At 38.0% G+C, this 23,558-nt stretch overlaps 1 protein-coding gene across 1 annotated transcript in view; it reads right to left on the bottom strand.

Moving 5' to 3' along the window:
* Window positions 1-6,899, bottom strand: part of slco1c1 (solute carrier organic anion transporter family, member 1C1) — a 41,463-nt gene extending 34,564 nt beyond the window's left edge. Inside the window, exon 1 of the mRNA XM_078246292.1 lies at window positions 6,502-6,899. The gene's annotated coding sequence lies outside the window, so the exon portion shown is untranslated. The remainder of the gene's footprint in view (window positions 1-6,501) is intronic.
* Between the last annotated feature and the right edge of the window lie 16,659 nt (window positions 6,900-23,558).

Raw genomic sequence — 23,558 nt, 5'->3', positions numbered from 1 at the left:
AACTCCAGTTACAAATGTAAACCAGCACAACAATGACAATTACCAGGCAACAAAACACTACATTCTAAGCAGACACGTTTAATTTTTCAGCAAATTTTAACACAACTCTATTTACCGCCTTGCATCATGGGAATTGACCAGCCAATGAACCAATTGCACCTGACTGCAGTATTCAGATCGGGGTTGGGCTAAATGTGGATGGAGCTAAACGTTTGACTTTTGAAAAGTACTTTCCATTTCAATTTGAGAAGAGTGAAATGCCAAATTCACAATTCAGCCGTTGACGTGTACTCCCTCCGCCGGTGGCACTAGTGCTTTCTTGTTTGCCACAACACGTGTTATAGTTTAGTTGAAATTTGAATAGGCTACATCACTTATCTGCGGTGTATAATTAATTTATTGTGTCCATGCTTTAACTTTTTTTTTTGTTGCAACACACACACATGCTTTTTTTTCAACTGAAAACTTAACTTACATACCCAAGTTCAATCAACACACACATATCTGACAAAAAATTTAAATAGTCGACCCAATGAATAAATGCAAGTTTAACTTTCAAAAACTCATCAAGTTGAGTTCAAAATCCACAACTTGTATAAGCTTGTTCAGTTAAAAATAAGAAATAAGTGGACATAACTAAATGGGTCTCTACTATTTTACAGTGTGTGCATCATGATTATGAAAATGAGTTTAGTGCTGTCAAATTAGTGCTTACATTTTTTGTAAATTTCTGTTAGGTTAATTTGAAACATTAAATGCGTTAGAAATTAATTGCGGGTTGACCACGATTTCACTTAGTTGTATATGAGAGGTTGTAATGAGCTTACTTTTGCTGCTAGGATGAAAACTGTGGTATTAAATTAAACATCAGGCATGCATTGGTACCACTCTAAACATGCTAACCAACAGGGGAGGGGGCTAAATAATTTACCAAATTTAACCAAAAGTTTAACCAAAAAATCCTAGCTTGCACTTTGTGTCTGTCTTCCATCAGCGTGCAGTTTTTCCTTGTCTTTCATATTTGCGTTTACTATTGTGGAACTGGCAAAGACCTGGTGGTTGTTTGTGAAAGCTTCACAGACAAAATTGATAGGGCCTAGTCATTTTCATCAGGTCACAGCCTTAATTTGAATCAAAAATGTAATATGACATTGACAAAATATTAAATAGGTTATTCAATGCTAATTCTTTAACACAAAGCAAAACATATATCATCAATGATAGCTAATAACCTATCTTTAAAATAATTTGTTTATTCAGGTTGAAGATAGTTGCAGCACAAAAGATGACAGGGAGAGTGCAGGGAAGTGCCAGGATGTCCCAGGATACATACATCACAATATTTCAAACGGCCCAAGTCAGATAGTCACAGCCTCAAACTATATTTGCTTACCACCCTCAGCAAAAGCCTAAAAACCTGTTTTTAGATTAGATGTTTTATAATTACAAGTTTGTGTAATTTGGGGTTTCTGTAGCCAGTGACATTTCATTATTTGTATTTTATTTTCAATGCAGATGTAATGGCATTGTACATTTTTAGTTTTTATTTGAAGGCTGAGGCTTCATTAATAAACACAACCCCAATTGTTACTTGCTGTGAATACCTTGTCTTGTACTGGCTACAGTATTGTGGCATAGTATCAGGACATCCTGGCTAGTGTCTGAGGCGCGCGGCTAGGGGCGAACAGCCAGATGATTGGCCTATTTGGGAGAAAGTCCAGGGCTCTTTTTTTAGCCCCAGTCCGTCCATGGAGAAGCCTCAGTGTTTTCTGTTCTGGTCCCCTCTATTGCTACAGTATCTGCCTCAATGACAAAGTTCAATACACCCTTGCAAAGCTATTATTATTAGTAATAATAATTAAAGTAGTTTATACATCTTTTGTCAGATGTGTTTAAGTTTTGTTTTGTGAGATTTACAAAACTTTTATGTTTCGTTTGATTGCTTATAACCCATTAACTACAACTGCAACTGCAGGAAGGGCTTAGTTAGTCACTGAGCTTTGGACATTTGGACATTTTTAAATAGTTTGTGATGGATCAAATTGAACACTGGCAATCTAACAAAGCTCGACACAGAAAAGTGGATCAATAATTTGTGGGGCTTCAAATGAACTGGTACTAATAACAATAAGGCAACACTAAAGTCCAAACTAGCCCATTATGCAAATAACTGAGTTTTCATTTATTCCAAAATATCTATGGTGTGTATATGGAAAAGAATGGAATGAATCAAATGTTGATTTTCTTCGTTACTGATAGGGCTGTGTATTGGCAAGAATCTGGCGATACCATACGTATCACGATACATGGGTCACGATTCAATATATTGCAATATATTTCGATATTGTGCGTAAGGTGATGTATAAGTATAATTTTAGAAAAACTAATATTTAAAAAAAAGACATGATGTTCATAAAAGTCAAAGAAGTATACTTTAGTAAACAATTCAGTACACAGAAAATCAAACTGCCAGTTTGGGATTGTGGTTCACAGGCTCTTAGTGAGCAAATTTTTATATGCTAAAGTAGGCCAAAGTCCAGCCATAGCTACATTGTTAGCTTCTAGCAAAAAGTCAGGCACTGCTAGGCACTACTAGGCACTGTTAGGCAAGGACACAGTGGTGTGTCTCACATAGCCATCTAGCGGTAGGGGGTTTGAACACAACATAAACGTGAACCACTTTCTTACATGAATATTTTTGCACGTAAAAAAAGAAAAGAAAAAAAAGAAAAATTAAATCGATATTGCCTTTTTGAAAATCGATACAGTATTGCACAATAAAATATTGCGATACTCAAGTGTATCGATTTTTTCTTACACCCCTAGTTACTGACCTCTTTATCTCCCTTTGAATACATTCTTCGAACTTTTCACATTCATATAGCTTATTTCACATATTGCCCTCTCCTCCCCCCTCAGTCTATTTCCAGTAGTCATGTAAATCAATAAATGTGATTGCTCAAGGGGACCATGCAGTGCCATGCAGCGAAAAACACAAACACAATATCATCACCATTTCTGTCAATGATACTGCCAATAGTGCCAATTGCAACACAATTGCAATTCTTCCTGAATGATTTTTCTGTCTTGAAGACCAGCAGGCTAATCGCAACAGGTTTGACCTACTTACAAGGAATTAAACCAACAGCAGCTAAATAGGCCAGTATATGAAGCAGTAGTCCACTGCTTTTTCTTGTGTTCCACAAATGTTGTGTAATGTATACTCATTTTTTTCATTCACAGAAACACTGTGCTGTTGTCAGAACCGTATATTATCAAGCAACATTTAATATGGCACTTTTATGTGATGTCTGGTAAAAAGACGTTTTTATTCAGGCTCAAACTTGAACGTCTGAATAAAGATGGAACAGTGGGGATCGAAGTGGGAAATTTCAGCCACTAGACTGTTAGGTTAATTGGGTGACTTGTTCTAGCATCGTTTCCTCAGTATAGATGATGAAATCAAATTAAATGTGTCACAAGCCTACTCACTAGCATCAGAGCTTTAAAGTGCACCCAATGAGCTTCACTCAAGCTCTGAAGCTAGCAATACGACCCATATATTGTTCCCAAAGGTTAGGAATAAATAAACATGCTCGATTCATTCATAGTATCAAAGGTTTTGCTTTTCTCCCATGTTTAATGCTGCTGCAACATAATCATTCATTATTAGGGCCCAAGTGCCGACAGTGGCGAAGGCCCTATTGAAACTGAAGGAATTATTATTCCTTCTTTATTCTGGCCAATTAATCACCTTTTTGAGGGGCTTAACATACTCAAAAACTCACCAAAATTGGCGGTCGCATCAAGCCTGGTGAAAATTTACGTATTTCGGGTTTCGGGAATAGACGCATAAAAATGGCTCGCCCCTGCAGCCCCTGCAGTACGTTTAACGTAGACTAACGAAACTTGGTACACATATGTATCATGTCAAGACGTACAAAAAAGCTCATTGGAGCCTTACCCTAAACCCAACAGGAAGTCCGCCATTGTGAATTGAAAGTTTGAAATTAGTGTGATTTTGGCCATTTCCACGTCATACTTTAATGACCTCCTCCTTGTCATTTTGTCTTCTAAACTGGTCTTTGTGTTTTTACTATGTTCTTTTTGTTTGTTTTTTTAATCTTTGATTGTACAGCACTTTGGTCAACTGTTGTTATTGTTGTTAAATGTGCTGAATAAATACATTTAAATTGGATTGGATTGGACTAAACAGTTAATTATTCTGTAGAATGAGCACACTTCATCTTGTTCTGGCTATTGGGTTGGCAGTAGCTCAGTGTGTGGGGACTTGGCCGGAGGGTCGCAGGTTCAAGTCCCCGTACAGACAAAGTATGTAGTGTGGACTGGTAGCTGGAGAGGTGCCACTTTCCCTCCTTGGCACTGCTGAGGTGCCCTTGAGCAAGGCAATGAACCCCAAACTGCTCAGGAGGGCTTTTCATTGGCAGCTCTGTAATTGTATTACATCTCCAGAATATGTCACTGTTCTGTATCAGAATCAGAAAAGGATTTATTGCCAAGTAACACTTACAAGGAATTTGCCTTGGTTGTTGGTGCATACATGAAAATATTAAACATTAATATGACATAAACAAACAATAAATATAGAAAGAAATATGTACATATAGTAAATGTTTAACATATAGGCCATATATATATATATATATATATATATATATATATATATATATATATATATATATATATATATTAGAGCTGTCAATCGATTAAAAAAATGTAATCTAATTAATTACATACTCTGTGATTAATTAATCAAAATTAATCGCATACATAATTAACGGTGCCTGAACTGATACTTTTTAAGAAAGTAAAAAAAGAAAAGAAAAAAAAGGGTACTTAACAACAGTTGGTGACATTAAAGAACGGCTTGTTTATTGCTAAGGCCATATGGTCAAAATGAAATGATTTAATAATAATGTATAACAATAACTAATTTCAGTAGTAAATTGCTGTTGAACCATCAGATGGGAAAAGGACATTTACAATAACTTCAAATGCACCACGAGGCTGTAGTTTACCAGTTTCATTGAACGCACCGTCTGTGTTGTTTCTCCGACGGCAGCTGCAGATTGTTACATACCGGTGTTGAATCCTCTACAGTAAAACACAGTCAAACTTTACACCGTTTAGCGTTAGCCGTCAGCATTTTAACCGTGTTTAATCCAGCTACTAGCTAGCGGTAGGCTAACGTTAGCTGCTGTCGAGTATAGTGTTAACTAGCGTCACGTGCAGCGGTGTTTGTGTTTCAGAGCATCAGAGAGAAGCGCAGACATATAAGTGGCACCAGATTTCGGCAGCCAGGGTTGGCAGGAAGAAGGTTTTTACAAGTAAATGTTCCAATTAATAATCCATGCAGAACATTCTCGTCTCCCTCCTTCATTTTACAGTCCAATGGTGGCTAGATATATATATATATAGGGCCTATATACATACATCTTGGGGTGTTGAGCTCCCCGCTGAATCCGCATGCTGTTAAAGGGCAGTACCCTGTGGTTATAACTTCATAATCCGTATTACCAATTGAACATTAAAGATGGTTATGTTTAAATTAAGATTTGTGGTTGGGGTTAGGAAAAGGTTTGGTTGAAGTTAAGTTAAATGGGTCAGATCCAGTAGATGGCTTCCACACAACCATCCCACATCAGCTTCACCATCTCCGCTGCGGTTTGAACATAATTTCAATCCTCTCTCAACACTGGTGATAGTAAACATGCAAGTGTTACTGATGCTAGCTTTAATGGTTCCTACCCATTTGCTTAGACAATTAAGATAAGATGGTAAAAATGAGAACTAAAGGACCTCAATAACCACTTTTTATGATTCAGGGACACTGAGAATAGAGGCATCAACATTTTTAAGGTGACTGTACATATGAAGACAAATAAGTTCTTACAATTGAGAGAATAAAAGAAAAAGTCATTTATTTTTTAGCAGCATTTCTCAGGACCAGAATTTACCTCATAATGCTTGTGGCCGATATCTCTATGAAGCCTCTCAAGCAATCTTCATCAAGGGAACATTTTTCAGATTAAACCCAAGACGCTGCTAAGTAGGAGAATATTAGATAAGATACAATATACTGTATTGTCCCCTAAGGGGAAATTTTGCTTGTGACTGTATACTATACTGTGCTGTCAACGTCAAACTATACATAGCCACATGACATAACAGGAAGCCCTGCAGGTACAGCAGATGCCTAGAATTTGAATGAATTTCCCCCATGGGCATCTTACAGTATGTTCACTGTTAAGTTGGCCTATTGTTCAAACAGGTTTTACAGTTCAAGACAGTATCACAGTCAGCCTACGTGTTTTAACAGGAATCATTGGCCTGTAATTAGACATCTAACACAGTTAGTGAAAAAGTGGCGTGCTATTTGAATATATTTCAACCGCCATAGCGCAGACATCCTAAACACTAGGCGACAGCTGGGATATCCAACAAAGAACATGATCAGGATGAAAAAGGCGCCCCACTTACCTCAGTGTGCTGAGAAACAGTGGTCCAGATGCTTGAGCTACACAGATTAAACAGCCAATCGGAAACACAGCCTCCCTTCAGCCAGCTCCGGTCAAACTTCTGACGTGGATGGGAAAGGAGGAGAAGCGTCGATTCTTATCATAAATGCTCTGAGACAAAGGTGCATCTGTAGAGTTAATTTCCAGTCGACTTCACGGTAACTCTCGGGCAGACTAATCGAGATCAAAGAGAGATATTTAGCCTATCAGCTGCAACATGTCTTCACCGGTTGGTGTCCATCAGTGAAACGCAGCTTGGAGATAGTGTTGGATGCGCTCGAAAAGTGACCCCGCCGCTTCCTCTTTTTCTTGAAATGACTCTGCAGATAGATGTCTTCAAGCAAGAACCCGCTCACAGGAAAAAACGTCTTAATCCGCAGCGCTCTCTGTCTCTCTCTGTCTCGCTCTCTCTCTCTCTCTCTCTCTCTCTCTCTCTCTCTCTCTCTCTCTCTCTCGTTTCTTTTCTCTCTCTTTCTGTATCTCCCTGCCTCTCTCTTTTTTTCTCCCTTCTCCTCCCTTTATACCTCCCCCATCTCTCTCTAATTTCTGTTCAATTCAACTGAGCTTGTTAAGCATTGATTACTGAGATTCTCCCTGCTTTTCTCACTTTTTTTCCTTCTCCTCCTTTTATTCCTACCCATCTCTCTCTAATTACTGTACCGATCAACTGAGCTTTATTAGAATGGATCACTGAAATGTTGCTGTATCCCCCTCTTAATTGCTCTCTGTGTCTGTATTCCGTAATGAGTTGCATTCATTAATTTGGAGATAATCCGCTTTTTCTATGATTATAAAAGTGACTATTTATTACAATTGGTTTGCTAATTTCATTTGCTAGAAGTGGTCCAAGTTATCTTCAAGTTCAAACTCAAACATAAAACATAATGAGACAATAATGTTTTTATATATTTATAGTAATGGATATAAAAATGTGATGTTTTAGGCTTGACAAAAGCAAATATTGATGGTATCAAAGATTTCTGCTTAATCTGAGTGATAAAAACCATAAAACAATGATTTTCAAAAAAGAATTCCCCTTTCAGAAAAAGGTAATTATACAAAAAACATAGGATTTGCCCCTATTTATTTACAGCTGGTCCTGTGACCAATAAGTCTAGCATATTTCTGTGTTGCTATGGTGACTTGTAGTCCATGAAATATGAATGGCTTGAATAACCAGGCTAGATGTAGTACACTGTAAAACATTACAGACCCATTTAGTTATGTCCACTTATTTCTGATTTTTAACTGAACGAGCTTATACAAGTTGTGGATATTGAACTCAACTTTATGAGTTTTTGAAAGTTAAACTTGCATTTATTCATTGGGTCGACTATTTACATTTTTTGTCAGATATGTATGTGTTGATTGAACTTGGGTATGTAATGCCGCGTTCTATTTACCTTGGAACTCGGAAGCCGGAGCTGGGAATGACGTCATACCCGAGTTGAATGCGTTCTGTTTAAAAAGTCGGATCTTCATTGTTTTTATTAGCTCTAGCCCGGTTAGCTATTGTTAGCAATACAAGTTGATAACAACGCATTACGCCGTTTTTTGTGCATGCAAACAGCGTAACAACATGTCCACAGATAGAAGTTGAACATGCCTGTGTGAACGACTGATTTAGTGACACAAATAAGACAGAAGTGCTTATAACTTTATGTTACTGCAGCTTTTCACAACTGTTGATACAGGGGTCAGCCATGTTGGATTCAACTTCATTAGCAGCCCTTTTATGTCAAGTGACGCAAGATCAGCAGCTTTAGAGGGGCCCCTATGCCGTGGGGCGGTCGCACTTAAGCACCCACGTTATGAATGTGGTTATGTTGTTTTAACTTGAAACTGTGAGTTGTAATAAAGCAGAAAAGTATGTCTGTTATACTAGGCAAGGAAGGCTTCTTGCATTATTAAAGAAAATAATAATTTGTTTTAACTTAAAGAATGAAGTTAAACCAAGTAATAAAAAGTTAAATCAACTAAAAGAACAACTTTAAGAAAACTAGGACACTGTAGTTACATCAACCTTATTAACTTTAATTTCTAAGTTGAAACAAAGGCAGTCTTCAAGTTGAGTGAACTTCGATTTTCAAGGCAGCAGGTGAACTTGCATTTCCAAGTTAAACTACCATGAAATTTCTTACAGTGTACTGTATGATCACTATCACTGATTTCGGCACATAGAATGACAAATTTACTTGATGCTGAATTGAGAATTATATTAAAGCATACTATTCAAATCTGGAATGTATTTGAACTAATTTGAACTAATTGCACACTTGTGTAATAGTTTTTATAGTGTTCTTCCTTACTGAAAAAATATTACCTTAATGTTACTTATTATGTCATATATGAGATTTACAAATGCCTTTAACTAACACTGTTGATAAAGCTACATTTCACAATGAACAATACATTGGCCAATTGGGGCCAAATTGTGTGTGTGTGTGTGTGTGTGTGTGTGTGTGTGTGTGTGTGTGTGTGTGTGTGTGTGTGTGTGTGTGTGTGTGTGTAACCCTGATGATGATTGACAGCTCCCTGTATGCGTTTCCACTCAGAAGTTGTTCTCCCTGAAGGGCACAACAAGGATCAAGGCAGTTTTACTAACATGCTGTTGCAATTCCTCTGTAGAATTCTGTGGCGTGGCCATGGCTTTTGGCCTTAACATGAATAGCAATGTCATGCGATTAGATATGGATTAGGCTACAGCTAATTAGTATATATGACAGACTGTCAGTTTACATTCGTGTAAATAGCAATTGAACTCCGTGGAAAATAACTGATATGACATTGTCCAACAAAACAATCATTGTCCTGTGATTGTGCTTATCATTTTTGTGGACCTAAAATATACTTTTTCCTTTATGCATCAGGTTAGCTACCTGGAAGGGATCCTTATCAAGTTCATCAATTTAATACTAGATGCTTGATAATTTAACGTCATGTGAATATTTTTAACTCTAAATTTAGTTTCAAAGTACCTGCAAAAGGGTGTGAGGGGACACAAACTACACTGACACCAAGTTCAAGTTCAAGATAGCGCCGCTGTGTGTATTTCGCTGCTTACCTCTGCTGAGATTGTTGTTGATTTTCCTGTTCCTACTACTTTTCACTCGAAATGTGTCACCGCTGCTGGTGTATGACCGCCTCACCCTTTTAAGTATCTGCAATTCTGCGGAGAAAGTGCCGATCTACGGCTCTGGCAGTCAAATACGCCGCCGCCTTTCCTGGCGTCCATACCGGCCTATCTACGGCGTCAGCCCTGCCTTCGGCTCTGCAACAATCGCCCAGGAGACGCGGCATAAGAGAGGCGGAGTTCGTGTCAGGCTCAGAGCCTACCTGGAATTTATAGTAATAAAAAGAATAGACATAATACAGGATGATTCTCATAATATATTTTAATAATGATATTCACAAAACATTTACATTGACAAACAAGGTATATTCTGTAGCACTGACATTGTTGAAGGCATAAATGCAATTGTATGCTGCAGCAGGGCATGCTTTAAGCCGTGCGCTGTTGAGCGGTAGTTAGTTAGTTAAGACCAAAGAAGGATTGATCCTTAGTTAGCTGCTACTTATTAACGAATGATTACCTAACCATTATTTACCATTACTGAAGCATTGTGCATACCTGCAAATAAAGTGATGCATCATACTGAGTGGTTAATCATTAAAGAATGATTAGTTAAGCATTCACTGCCATTGGTACTGAGTGGTGGTTAATCATTAAGGAATGATTAGTTAAGCATTCATCACCATTAGTTAAGCATTGTGCGTACCTGGAGATAAAGTGATATATCATACTGAGTGGTTAATCATTAATGAATGCTTAGTTAAGCATTCACTACCATTGGTACTGAGTGGTGGTTAATCATTAAGGAATGATTAGTTAAGCATTCATCACCATTAGTTAGCATTCACTTAACTATTAAGTTAACCACCACTCAGTACCAATGGTAGTGAATGCTTAACTAATCATTTGTTAATGATTAACCACTCAGTATGATATATCACTTTATCTCCAGGTACTCACAATGCTTAACTAATGGTGGTGAATGCATAACTAATCATCATTTAATGATTAACCACTCAGTATGATACATCACTTTATTTGCAGGTACGCACAATGCTTCAGTAATGGTAAATAAAGCATGCCCTGCAGCAGCATACAATTGCTTTTAAGCCTTCAACAATGTCAATGCTACAGAATATACCTTGTTTGTGATTGTAAATGTTTTGTGAATATCATTATTAAAATATATTATGAGAATCATCCTGTGTCATGACTATTCTTTTTATTACTATAAATCCCATGAACAGATTTCCTAATGATTCATTAATACAGTAACACACACAGTCTGTTTATCAGTAACTAATCATTAGTGCTTGAGTCCGTCATTCAGTAACTAATCATTAACTAAACAGTAGTTCCTCATTCATTTAACAGTAACTACCAGTCTGTTTAACAGTAACTAATCATTAGTGCTTGAATCACAGTCAATCAGTAACTACTCATTAACTAACCATTCGTTCCTCATTCATTCCTCATTCGTTCCTCATTCGTTTTCGTTCATCATTAACTACCTACTTTTTTGTGTACCTTATTGTAAAGTGTTACCGCGGCGTTTGATACAGTGGACCATGCAGTCCTCCTCTCTTGCCTTGATCATTGTGTAGGCATCCGAGGCTCAGCACTTCAGTGGTTCAGCTCCTATTTGGCAAAAAGGAGCTTCTCTGTCATGGTTGGTGACCTCTCCTCGTCAGTCCTCTCTCTTGTTTATTATTATTATTAAAGGTTTATTTAGATAGGGACAGATACAAAAACCAGAGATAAGCTTCAACAGTCATCTGATGTATGTATCATAGTGTTTTTAGCCGAAGCTAATTCACGACACTTGTCCCTAGTAGGGCTTTTGGTTAAACATAAAAATAAAGATTTACATTATTAAAAATAAGACAAAAATGAAATAAAATGGAATGAAATGAAAAAGGAAAGAAAGTATACAGAGAGAGCACAGTGTAAAAACTAAATATGAGAGCAAGCTTGTTCCAGAATTAAACGCCTATCTGCCAATAACTTAAGTAGATTCTTTAATATAATTTAATGTATTAACTAAATTTGATTTTGGACAAGTATTTATTAACTGGGTGAGAACCCTATATCACCTTTTTTAAAACTCTTAATAAAAATGTAAGACAGTTCATTTTGAATAACAAGGTACCAAGAATATCTTTGGAGAAATTGACGTGGGACTATAAGTCAGGGGGACTTCAGCTACCCAATTTTAAAAAATATTACTTTGCAGCCCAAATGCGATTTCTCTTGTCTCTGTTTGAGAATGACACAAGTCCATCCTGGGCTCATATTGCATTTTCTTCTTTGAAAGACAATTTCTTCAGTGATTTGGTTTACAAATACAACTGCCGAATTTTGTCCAAAAAGACTGATAACCCAATTTTATTACATCTCATTAAACTTTGGTATGATGTACATAAAACTATTGGCAAGGAGATAGGGCTGTCACCAAAATCACCTTTAAAACAAAACAACCTTATCCCTCTGACTGTAAACAATAAGATCCTGGAAGCATGGTCTCAAAATGGGATTAGTAAATTGGTTATTGGTTATTGGTTATGAGAACGGATTTTTCATGACTTTTAAACAATTAAGAAGAAAACACAATTTGTCTAACAATACTTTCTTTTGTTACCTCCAACTGCGGTCATTCCTGAGAAGCACTTTGAACAATACCATGGCTTTACCCAAACTCACGGAAATGGAAAAATTGATACATGAAAGTTAACCATATACCTGTACATGTTAAAATGCCTTTGCTTCTACAATATTTTTTTAAGGATTATTTTTGGGGCATTTTTAGGCATTTATTTGACAGGACAGCTGAAGACATGAAAGGGGAGAGAGAGGGGGGTGCAAAGGGCCGCAGGTCGGAATCGAACCCAGGCCCGCTGCGTCGATTAGAAAACCTCTGCATCTGGGTGCCTGACAGTTTTTGAAGTTCTCTGTCCACACTGAAATCCTAAAACAATGAAGCCAGCTAAATCTCTTTTTCTTATTCCTCTGGTAACAACATTTTGCATTGCAGTTCATGATTGAGGGGACTCACTCTCTCTCTCTCTCTCTCTCTCTCTCTCTCTCTCTCTCTCTCTCTCTCTCTCTCTCTGGGAAGTGGTTGCTCCATATTTCCAAGGGAAATAATCCACCAGACACAGCAAAGTAAGACTTGTGTTTTTTGGTTTGTCCACTCTGGTTTGGTTGTGAAAGATACTTGGTTACAGTAATGAGGATGGAAGGCCAAAATGGAGTTTTAACCAGTGTAGACATGGCCTTAGAGGGATAGGTTAAAGACAGCAGAGGGAAAGTGAATGGACCGGTCATGTTGATCTAAGTGCAGATCATGTGACTGATGGTGAGTGGGGATCCTTCCTCCTGTTCCACAAGGCTTGATTCACATGATTGCTCATTATCCGCAGACATAACAATGTTAGATCTAAGAAGGGCGCGGATTATCGGAAGAAATAATATAATATAATAATAAAATAGTAGTGTATACAGAAAGATGTTGGGAGGGAGAGATCATAACAGAGAGCACAGAATAAGCAGGATAAGGAGACAATGAAGAATAAATGTCAATATCAAAGTATGAATCCAGCACTTATCTAACTTATCCTATATTCTTAGTCCATTTTTAGTTAATTTTTGATTTCCAAGGGGCGTTATCACAACACGGTCTTACGGCAGTTCGTGATATGGTCACGTTATTTTTAATCTATTGAGTCGTGTACACAGACAGGTTAATCTTGTTTATTTCGTGGTGGTGAGCACGTAATGGGAAGCATCTATACGGAGGTTGGGTTTAGGAAAAGAAGAACGGGGAAAGGACACGTCACACGCCGGGACACGATCCACGGTCTCTGGGGGACGCGGGACAACAGCGGGACGGTTGAGTTCAGGAAAAGAACAACAAGGAAAGTTAACATCACACGCAGAACACGATCCCTGGTCTCCGGGGTGAAAGTCCTGTGTTGTTTGACCCATCCACCACGCCAACCAACGGATTTTCGGCATTTCATACTACTCGCTACCGTAGTCGTGCTGTGATCACGAAATATGCTTCCCATTGAAATACATTAGTTTAAAATATGTGCTGACCACCACGAAATAAACGACATTAACGTGTCCATGTACACGAATCAATAGATTACATAACATGACCATTTCACAAACTGCCATGAGACTGGGTTGGTTATCAACACTGTAGACCAAAATGACTCTGGACGCAATTGGATAGACCTACAACCAATCAGAAACGTGCAAAGAAACACCAGCTGGCCAGTTGGAAATCTGTCTGAACTTGAGGGGATCAGAGGCATCTGCCAGGGCAAATAAAACATGAGCTTCTGGAAAAAGAAGTCCACCCAGCGGATGCAAGAAAAGGATGTCTGATGTTGATATTTAAAAACACCCACCGGTAAATTCCAAAGGCTGAAGCAAAATTGATCAGAAAAAGGTGTACTTCAAAGAGAAGGCAGCTTCAATGACAACAAGATTACCAAAGGGGTGTACTAGACAGAACATACAGTCAAAATGAAATCCTCTGCACTGGAAATACTAATGACAGAATCTCAAAGAATGAATTTGATGATATTGTCATTGTAAATTTAGAAATATTATCAATGAACATAAAAATGTAACCATAACTGGCTCAGCTTGAAAATCAACTTGAAGCAGAAGACAGTCACTGCTTTTGTTCACACTTTTGTGAAACATTTCTGGAATTCTCACATCCCACAACCTTCTGTCTGTCTTCTAACATTATAAGAATTGCTTGCAAATCCACCTATTGACTTGTTTCAGAAAACATACATACATCGTACATATATCGCATAGGAAAAAGTTACTGGATTCCCTACTGCCACCACTTCCCACCTATATAAAAATGAAATGGCTTTGAATTTTATACATAATTTGATGAAGGCCAATATGCTGACGGAATTGCATATTCTTCTGACAAGGGGGATATTAATAAAGTCTAATAGAAACCACTTGTACAATAAAATTATCTTTGTGTGTGTCACACCATTTGCATTAGGGATATTTGATAACTTATGGAGATGAGTTTGAAGAATTTAAGGTCACCATGAATAGTAGGATAGATTAATGGGGAATGCTACCATAATGTCTATCAAGGTCTTAAATACTACCGCACATGTGAATTTGTTTTTATAAAGCCTTCTGTAGCCTATTATTGCCTTGATTCATATTATCGAATAAAGAAGTGAATTTACCATACCTCTGTAGACCGCTCCTCATCACTGCTCGTGACTTGTGACGTCACGTTCCCGAACAATCCAATTCTTTTCAACAGCTCTTTAGTAAGAACGAACAGAACCAGTTCGTACTTTGAGAGCTGTTATTCTTATCGTTGTTTTGTTTTTGTTTTACACTTTTATACATTACAGGCTACTTGTTTTTTATTGTGCCCATAAAAAGTTGTCTAATAATACATGTTGCAGGAATTGCATTCAAGGCAATGCAACCTCATTTATATTATACATTTCACACAGAGGGTAAATTCAAAGTAGTAAATTCACTGACAAAGCAGAGGGATATGGTGTCACCTTGTGTAATGTTAACAATGAAGATCATAGACATTAGGTCTGGCAATATGAGTATTTTAGTGCTGCTAAACCTAGTCCACACATGCAAAATGAAATAATTTTGATGGTATGTCTAAGTTTAAATCTGATCCAAATCTTACCCTATCATTATCCTAGTGATTATTTCGCAGATAAACCTAACCACCAGCCTTAAAAAAAGAAACAACGATGAGCTGGGAAAGGAACGAGCGACAAGATCCGGCTGCCTTCAAAGAGCCATAATTCCCATTCCCACTACTTGAGGCTAGCAACTGGAGGTTACATTAGCAGCTACTAGCATAACCAGAGACGGTTTATAGAGAATCCCTGACCGAACTGCCGTCGGTCGAGTTGCGTTGCATTGTGGATAATATAGATGTGGACAATGTTTAAAAAAAAAAAAACGTAATTAGCAAATAAATCCCAATATACATTATGCTTATTATAACTCATATGCTTTCTGAACTATCGGGTTGAAGATAGACAAATGGTAATAGCAAGTAGTACATTTTGGTCCTGAACCCTCAATGAATAGATTGAGATAGAATAATGTCTAACTGTATGTCTAAGCCATGCTGAAAAATGACTTACTTATCAATTTGATGTCACTTGAAATCAGAGTGCATGAGTCTTTGTGGCTCCATGTCCACCTTTCCTCTATAAGCGCAACTTATGTGAAGTCTATTTCATATTGTACACTGATATCTAATTACAACTTGAACTTAGTAATTTAAAAAATTTGTCATAAAAATGTCGTAATGTCTACCCGAAACTTTGAGAAATGGCTAAAGAACCAGACAGACACGCATGCAGCATTTATAAATCTTATTATTCAACAATATTCACATTACAACATCAAAACTGCTCTGCTAGGTTCTAATAATCCCAATATATTGTATAGTTACTTTGTAATACATTATTGAGAGGCACTTCCAGTAAGTCTGGCAATAGAGGAGCTACAGTATTGTGTCTAAATTACAAAACAGTAAAAATAAATATTTTTCTAAAAGTTTTTTTTGTTATAATATACTTTTGAATCTGTACAGTATACTTTTTTTATACAAAGTCAAACAATATCTAGAAATAAAATGTCATATTCCACTTAAACAAATACTGGTGAATCACACAATTTCCCCATCCTGTAGGTATTGCTACATGTGTTAAGTGCAAGATACTGGAGAGAAGAAATGAATTGAGTCTGTGAAGCGCCGGCTATAGAAAATAAAAACATACCAGTTTTGTTGGTCTTGCTTTAAAGGTGGTGAAAAAAGTGTGTTTTGGTTTCCTTTGTGACAAACAAGGAAAGCTGATGAATGTAGCATTCAAAAAATGTAGACATACACACATACTGTACATGTGAAAATGGTATGGCACAGGAGCATAGCCCCCTTTTAAAATGGCTGAAACAACAAACAATACAAAAAGGAATGTTTTTGGTTCAAACCATCAAAAGGAACTACAAGGGCTTCAGTCTGAGAACAGAACAGTCGGTCAGTTCCACTGTAGTGCTACTGCTGTCTATTGACAAGGCAGTGAAATAACAACAAACAGTAAAGACATGTGGACAACGGCGTGAGTTCCGGTCTGTTAGATGAATGCTAAGGTGGTTCATATGTTGCTTTAATCTGTCCTGTCTTCTGTCACAAAGTATATGCATATCCAGACAGGGTTCTTCCCAGGTTCTGGATAACACTGACAAATGGGGCTCATTTTGTGCAAATCACAAAAAAACACAGAGTTCAAAAAGTTTCTTTGGTTTGCACAAGTTAATCCACTGTGTAGCAATCCCCTTCTTCTCATCATCATTTAAAAGAAACCACACATACTGGCTTTTATAAACTGAAATCATCTCGTCGTAGACCCTGTACTTTTGTTGTTTTTCTGGCCCAATTTTTACAAAAAGATTTTAAACGTGATTTAAACGTGATTTAATTGTGTGATTGCCTGCTACAAACCAGTGTTGCCATGACGATTCAGACCAATATGAAAAAGTTGACATGGTATGTTTTGGTGGCCAAGAGTCTTTACCTAATAAATTTGGGATGAAAATAAAGAATTTTGAGAGCCAGCAGGTAATTGACTAAAAGGAGGGGAGTTGAATGAACTTCAAGAGCAACTTAAAACCCTCTGAAATCATTTTTTTGCTGACCTCCAGTGATTTAACGTTTCACCTTGCTGCAGTGTTGTAAAAGTGTACTCAAGGGTGTGTCAGAACACCGTGCCATTACTGTTGGGTGTGGTTTCAGGTGCAACAAAAAAAACTTGGGTTCACTCCCATACCACTAATGCTACGTGTGGTCAGAGATGAAACACAATGAAACACTGCTTTTAAGGTTGGTGTAATGTTACTATAAACAGGGACCATATCAGTGGTTCCACATGTTTAACACGTATACTTTACTTTACAAGTGACCATTTTGCAAACAATTCTGCTGTGTTTCACAAATGTGGATGTATTCTACTGTTTCAGGCGTCCATTGGTTTCTATTAACTTCCTCACAACATGAAAATCTATTATCATACTCTTGAAAGTAGTTATTTAACCCCCAGCCCACAACGAACATCAAGTCAGCAACAATTTTTCCAAGTTGCATTGTTGTTCTGAAGTCTTTCAAATGAATCTACACTAAATGCATAACAACGCAAATTAATGCAGACAAATGTTAACTGTAATGGAATGTGCTAATAGGTTTTTATACTGTAGAGAAATGAATCAAAACCAATAGCTTGGCTTAAGAGTAATACATCAAAAACTGTAAAGCTTGCGTTTGAAAATGAACAGCAAATATGTCAAGTATACATGATTTGTAGTTTTCTATGGTCATTTTATTTCATTGCAAAACCAACTAAAACCTGTTCTTAAAAGATTGAAGGAAACAACCAGTTGACCACTCCTTTATGTCTCACTTAAAACCTACAAAATGGCTACACACAGCTTTGGATTGTTTACAACAAAAAAGCGCCCCCAAATTCTATCACAGCTTTGATTTAGTCTCTTTGATTGCGGCAATGTAGTGTACACAGTGAGGCAGGGCTGGAAGGGGAGATCAGAGGAGGGAAGCGTCCATTTTTGACTAACTGGTTCCCTAGTGAGCTTTGAATTCTCTGATCACACAGAATTCAAGCAACAAAAGTGAAGGGAGTGTGAGGAAGTCTACAAATTCCCAAACATAGAGGTGGAGCATGGGATGGTACAATTGTGAGATATGAGAAAAGAAAAACAATTGCAAGAGTATGCACATTAGATTGCAAGTGAGGCCTCGATATTCCGTATCGTGTGTAGTGTATTTACAGTGCACGGAGCTCAAGCTCAGTAATGTGTGCTCAAAAGCCTGTTGTTTACAGGAGGCTTGCAGCGTTTTTTACAGTCTTTAAACAACTGAAATTTGAAAGCTACGTTGCTGTACAGAGTTTAAAAAATGCTTAACTAAAAGACCCCAGTCGATGCCTTACATGACCCACCGATGTGTAGATCAGTCGTGTATCAGCTGGTGATACATTTTTACTGCTACAGGTAGACTTATCATGACAAGCCAATGCAAGGAGAGGCTATTGGAAGACATTTGGTCCAGGAGGGGACTTGGATAAATCCATCTGCGTCTTGCTACATATGCTACAAATAGACTGCTGCACTTTGCATTGGCAGGTAAGAGCCACATTGTTTCAGGGGTCAGATATCACTTTGCCCTTTTTCTGTTGCCAAGCAACATTAGCTCTTTTCATATGGACTTTTTTTGTGCCCGGGGCTTCCTGTCTGATTCACATCAACATTGGAGGTAATTTCCCTTGTAATTAATTAATTTACATTTTGTAAAGAGAAACTGAATTGAGTTTTTCAAAATAAAAGTTCCTTCTTATCTGCAATAGTTACCATACAATCTCTAAGACCACAGACAAAGCCAGAAATCTTGGTGTAGTCATGGACTCAGACCTACATTTTAACATATACATTATCCACATACGATAATTACTAAATCAGCCTATCACCTTAAGAATATATGAAGAATTACAAGACGTGTCTCAGCAGGATTTAGAAAAACGTCTCCATGCATTTATCTTCAGTAAGCTTCTCAAAAAGTCGATCAAAAGCTGCAGCTGATTCAGAACGCTGAGTCCTCACTAAGACCAAGAGAGACCACATCAGTCTAGTTCTCAAAACTGTGCACTGGCCTGTTTCTCAAAGAATTGACTTTAAAATTACACTGTTGGTTTATAAAGCACTGACTTGTGTAAAATACACTTCTGATTCTACGTTGAACCGTCCAGACCGCTCAGAAGGTCTGGGACAAGTCTGTTTACTGTCACCAGGATCAAACCTTCAGCATTCAGTTTGTATGTACACCACATATCCTGAACAAAATGAATTTGTTTTAAATTTCAGTTCTTTTAAATCAGGGCCTAAGACTTTTCTGTTTGCCACTTTCATTTAATTCTATTTTAGCTTTATTTTCCACTTTATTTTACTCTTTTAAATCCTATTTAAATATATTTTATAATGCCTTTTATGTCTTACGTAAAGCACTTGGAAATGCCTTGTTTTTGAAAGGTGCTGTACAGATAAACTTGCCTTGCCTTTCCTCTCAACTGGATCTGAAACATGAACAATAAGCTCTGGCTTTGGTTAGCACAGGCTTTCTTTTTCATAGCAGTAAAAACAAGTTCAACCACTGCACCCTTTTGTAAGTACAGGGAATAAGCAGTCAAGGGCATAATGTTTAGCCCTCCTGTGCACAATGGGTGTTTTGATAACCGTGCATTGGATACAATTGAGGATTTAGACAGTATTAACGTTAGCAAAAGTTAGGAAATTGGGTCACAGTAGGACAATTTCAACCAGTAAAAACTTAGACAGTGTGTAAACAAACTTGTTGAACTGGCTGCATTAAGTGTTTGTATCCTTGGTTAATTTCTATTTCTATCTTATGATATATTGATTGTTGTTTCAATTTTAAAACAGTTTCCCTCTGTAGTGATCAGAGTGAAGTGCCCTCACACAGGAAGTCACCAGCCACTCGCAACTTGCATGGCTTCAAATTGTCAGCTATTTTGTTTCTGAATGTTTATGGTGACTTACCAAATCCCAATACTCCTGGGCATTTTGTGTTGTCTTGTGAAACTAAGCTAATCATTGAGGGATTTCACAACTGCAATGTTGCAAATGACCTACGTGCTAGAAAGCTGAAGCAAAATTACAGATCAATGCTGCTTAAATGCCTCTTACAACTAGTGCCACTGCAGATATAACCACACACTCCCTATCCTAGTCCACCTCGACTTTTGACCCAGCCTCAAGTCAGGCAGCTTATCCAAAAAGTGCTGTCAAAATCCATGAAAGTCTTTCAATTGTATTCATATTTGCCCTTGTTTACATTGTAATTTTGACACAAAGTACGTGCTACAGATCTGTTGGTAAAGACACAAAACTTAAATCACTGGACCTGAATCCCCAGAGTGCCCCTGTTGCTTTTCCGATGTCAGATCAAATACACAGCACCCCATATCCCTGTAATACATTTTGCAAACTTGGAGACGTAGATCATCACATGATTTTTTTTATCCGACCAAACTGGCTCATCTTGAAAGAGTTACATCTAGAGTAAGCTACTGAAATGTGAAAAGGATCTGAGACCCCCCGCCCCGACCCTTCATAAGCAGCTACAAGAGGCTAAAAGGCTTCTTCCTCTCCTCCTTCCTCTTTCATTATGAAGTCTCATTACTAAGGCTGTTCTCCTTGTTCACATCAACTTAATTTTCATCACCACCAGTCTGAGTCTCTGAGGACATCAAAGGACAGCACAGACACAACTTGTGAAGCCATGCGTTATGTCATCATTATAGACTGCTTGGAGAAAGAATTCCAGAGGTCTGCTGACCTATAATCAGGTTTCAATGGAAATTCCTCTTACTCTATTGCACTTTTGGTCAACATATGCTACTTTAAAGTGTTCATATTATGCTCATTTTCAGGTTCATAATTGTATTTAGAGGTTATATCAGAATAGGTTTACATGGTTTAATTTTCAAAAAACATCATATTTTTGTTGTACTGCACATTACTGCAGCTCCTCTTTTCACCCTGTGTGTTGAGCTCTCTGTTTTATCTACAGAGTGAGGCATCACACTTCTTTGTTGGGAGTCGCACATGCGCAGTAGCTAGGTAAGCACTGCTAGCTAATCAGAAGCAGAGCATGAGGGCGTGCCATGCTAGCAGCTAGGCGAGCATTACAATGTGTGTTATAAAGTGATGCACGTTCGTCACGGAAGTAAAGGCTGGACTACAATAGAGCTGTTTGGAGCAGTTTGTGAACAGTGTTTTCAGTTGGAGATGGTATATCCCTTTGGGGTGGACTTTGGACTTTTTCACTTTGGAAGCCTATAACATGCACAAAAAAGATATATAACACAAAAAAGTAAAGGGAAAACGCCCAAAAGCATAATATGAGCACTTTAAAAAGGAAACCATGCAGAACGCAGACATCATCCACAATGACAGCTTTTGTCAAAGCGCATGTTTCTCCTTATCTGTCTCGTTTAAAATTCTTACATCTCTCATTCTGGCTTTTTTTATTTTTTTTTACATAATACAAAATATTTGGATTTCCTCAGTGTAGGTAAAGAAAACCCTGACAGTATGAGGCTTGCACTTTGACTTTGCTGAACTTAATAAATGAACTCCCGTTTTTTTTTTTTAAAGTAAGCTTGGTTCCATGGATGAGAAATGGGCAATGTTATTTGCCCCACGTTACTTTCTTTGTCTTTTGTGCAGTAACAAATTAATAATTTGGGTCTGATCGAGACTTGCAGATAGTGTCTTGTGGGTACACAGCACCCCCTGGATGGCAATAGGCTCCCCAGGGAGTGGATTATCTTATTGACGTAGATCCTGTTGGGTGATTTGGAGCTGTGAGTCAGCTCTGGCCTGGGCCACTATGGCTTACTCGATTACTTTACTTTCTGAAACATTTGGCCTACATACCAAGCTGTACATGATATTGCAAAGAAGAAATAACGAATTATGAATTCATTAATTCAAATGTACTCAGTCATTACTGAGTATATTTCTGTAAAGAAAACATAACACGTGGAAATGATATGTTCTTAACAAAACACATTACCTTATTAGCTAGTTTTGTGTCTTGTAAGTTAGTCTGAATGTGATTAGGGTCATAGGGTCCAATGGGAGGCTGCCACTGAGAGATCAGACAAATTAAATAGAATTGTGATATACAGTATAATGTGATCAATAACCTTGTTTCCCTTGTGGTTCTTTTGTGATTTGCAAAGGAAACCACATGTCTCAGTGGACATCAGTAAATCATCGCAAACAGCAGAGAGAGAAAATCTTAAAGCAGTTGCAAATAAAATAACAAGGAAACTGCAAGTCCTTTTTGTTTCTTTTTCTCTACGGGTTTTTGCCTTCCTGAGTTGTGTGGCCTGGAAACGTGTGGATGTGATAGGCTGACTTTGAGTAACAAAAGAACGGGAGAAAACGCGGATAAACTTCATTTTAAAAGAACAAAACCTTGTTTTGTAGGTTTTTCCTTGAGCGAGAATAAAGCTTTTAGAGCAACAGGGTCTTTGTGAAACTTCCTTTCTGAGTATGGAATGTGTTTCTACAGTAGGATTGCGTGTGTGTGTGTGTGTGTATGTGTGTGCTTGTTTAACTATATTCGTGGGGTCCAAAAACTGGGAGTCCAGTATACTTGTGGGGTCCCGACAGCTTTGTGGGGCCAAAATGCTGGACCCCACAAGGTTAAAGGGCTGTTTGAGGGCTTTGAAGACTTGGTTGTAGGATTAGAATTAGGTTATGGTTAGGGTAAGGGTTAAGGTTAAGCATTTAGTTGTGATGGTTAAGGTTAGGGTAAGGTGCTAGGGAATGCATTATGTCAATGACAGGTCCCCACACAGATAGTGCCACAAACCTCTGTGTGTGTGTGTGCGTGTGTGTGTGTGTGTGTGTGTGTGTGTGTGTACACAATGTACTACAACTGGCCCATTTTTCCGTCTCCCTCTGAAATCCACACGGCTGAGCCTCAGTGGACACAGCTTTTTCCCTGGCTTTCATCCCATTGTCTTTAAGGAAAAGGGACTTGTTGCACATCCTCAACAAGATGGGTGGCTCCACAGTGTACGGATAGAACGGGAGCAAAAAGAAGGTTGGGGGGGGGACTCGTGACAGTGTATTACTCACTGGTGGAGTGAATCTGTAAATCAGCGTGTTTGGCCCGTAGTGCAGGATGGGCAGGCTGGGTGAGGGCAGGGCAGCAGATCCAGACTAAAACAAACACTACAGCAAAAACAAGTACAGTCCCAATCATTCTCCTTTTCTTCTTCTACTCCTCAGTCACTTCCTCTTTTGCT

Source organism: Sander vitreus, chromosome 3, assembly GCF_031162955.1.
Source record: "Sander vitreus isolate 19-12246 chromosome 3, sanVit1, whole genome shotgun sequence".
Lineage (NCBI taxonomy): Eukaryota > Metazoa > Chordata > Actinopteri > Perciformes > Percidae > Sander > Sander vitreus.
Note: the sequence above shows the minus strand (reverse complement) of the source record. Positions and strands in the feature narration are given on the sequence as shown.